The following is a 2,235-nucleotide window of genomic DNA, read 5'->3' as shown; positions in this document are numbered from 1 at the left end:
AATTAAAAAAATCCCATAACATTTCACCTTTATTTTATTAGAAATATCACGTATACCAGAAAATTGAAATAAATATACAGCGCATTTATGTCAGCTTCCATGCTACCATGTCAGAGTTCTTCATTCAAATTACAGAAGGGTGAGTCAACCCAAGGTATGCATCTTATTTGAATTTTCAGTACTGTATTTACCACTCCTTGCTATTTTTCTAACTATGCTTATATGTAAGTATGGATGTGTGTATGTATGTATGCATATTTTTACTTTTAGTTTCCAATAATGCACAATGGGGAAACTATGGAGAATATGTCTACTATATCCAGAAATAAATCAATAGTATATAATCAACCAACAGGGATAATTATTAAAGACTCAATCCATCATCAGACAATCAATCCATCATTAGGTACTTTGGGGGGGTTGTATTTTTGTTTTTTTCAGTAAGTATTTTGAAAGAATCACATCTTAGATATCATAGATGCAAGGAAATGTAAAATATGTAGAAAATTATGTTGAGAGTTATGCAAGTATATGACTGAAATATGGTAGATTCAAAGGAGAGCCCAAATAGTGTAATTAATTTTTTTAAAGGGAAAAATCAACAAAATAAACACCAGAAAGTTAGTACTTGAAAGGGATGGGCCAAAGGAAAAGGGGTGGAGGAATGAAAAGAAAAAGAAAAAGTTCAGGGCAGAGAGCGCAGCGGCGTTTGAATGGCTGCGGGTGGGTCCTGGCCGGGAGCTGAGGTCTGCTCTGTGCAAGCAAGTCTGTTGGCGCGGGGCTGGGCTGGGCTGGGTATTTAAGAGATTATGGCATCTGAAATCCACAATGTTAAAAAATGAAATTTTTGTAATATTGAGGATCATTCTATTGATCTTCCTAGAAAAAAGAGCTCCAGTTTCACTAATAAGAACATGAAGGAGGTTAAGAAATCTCCAAAACAGTTGGCTGCTTACATAAATAGAACAGTGGGACAAGCTGTGAAAAGCTCAGATAAACTTTGTAAGATGATCTAGCACAGAAAGAAAGTTTATCATCCCTTCCCAAATCCTTGCTACAGAAAAAGACAGTCCCCTAAAAGTGGGGGCTGTGACATGGCAAATAAAGAAAATGAACTGGCTTGTGCAAGCCACCTGCCTGAAAAGTTACACCATGATAGTCGAACATACTTGGTTAACTCTAGTGAAGCTGTTTCTTCACAAACAGAAAGCCCATCATCAAAATTAAGTGGTTTTTTTTCAGAGGTTTCTCAGGATCATGAAACAATGGCTCAAGTTTTATTCAGCAGGAATTTGAGGTTGAATGTAGCTTTAACATTCTGGAGAAAGAGAAATATAAGTGAACTTGTAGAATATTTGGTGAGGATAGAAGATCTTGGAATTGTGGTAGATTGCCTTCCTGTGCTTACCAATAGTTTGCAGGAAGAAAAGCAGTATGTCTCACTTGGCTGTTGTGTAGACTTGTTGCCTCTAGTAAAGTCATTACTTAAAAGCAAATTTGAAGAGTATGTAATAGTTGGCCTAAACTGGCTTCAAGCAATAATAAAGAGGTGGTGGTCCGAACTATCATCCAAAACAGAAGTTATAAATGATGGAAATATTAAGATTTTAAAACAACAATTAAGTGGATTGTGGGAAGAAGAAAACCATCTTACTTTGGTTCCAGGATATACTGGTAATATAGCTAAGGACGTAGATGCTTATTTATTACAGTTGCCTTGAGAGATTTCATCTACTGAGGTGCATCTGGTTATTCCGAACATGGTTGGACTATTATGATTTCCCCAAACAGATCTCTTCTGGGAACTGTGAACTGTGGGAGGGTGGGAATCAAAACCATTTTTCTTTAAAAAGCCACATAATGAAACCACTAATGAAAATCTTAGCAATCTACTTCACATTGAAGTGGAAAAATATCCAAAAGGAGCAGCTCCAACTTTAGTGAGGTGAAAGTGCACTGTGAAGATTGTTCACCTGCTGCTTTGGGATGCTTGGTTATTTGGTAACATTGTTTAAGAACTACTGGTCTTACTGCAATCCTATGAAGGAATATCGTCTATACTATATGAGAAGATATTCAGGACTTACTAGTAGAATTACAAAGACCAATCATTAATTTTTATGTTGTATAAGAAACACTTTAGTGAATGCAGCTATTTTCTTATGTTGAAAAGACTTTGAAAGCTTGAAACATCATAGTAATCAATATTAAAAAATTTTGTCCATGCTGATACTA

At 35.7% G+C, this 2,235-nt stretch overlaps 1 pseudogene; it reads left to right on the top strand.

The window, feature by feature from the left end:
- The first annotated feature begins 800 nt into the window (after positions 1-800).
- On the top strand, positions 801-1,721 carry LOC150055881 (KATNB1-like protein 1 pseudogene; annotated as a pseudogene).
- Positions 1,722-2,235: the final 514 nt, after the last annotated feature.

The sequence above is a fragment of the Megascapheus bottae genome, chromosome 13, assembly GCF_031878675.1.
Source record: "Megascapheus bottae isolate mThoBot1 chromosome 13, mThoBot2.hap1, whole genome shotgun sequence".
In the NCBI taxonomy this organism is placed as follows: domain Eukaryota; kingdom Metazoa; phylum Chordata; class Mammalia; order Rodentia; family Geomyidae; genus Megascapheus; species Megascapheus bottae.
The sequence above is the reverse complement of the archived record's forward strand: the minus strand, read 5'-3'. Positions and strand labels throughout refer to the sequence as shown.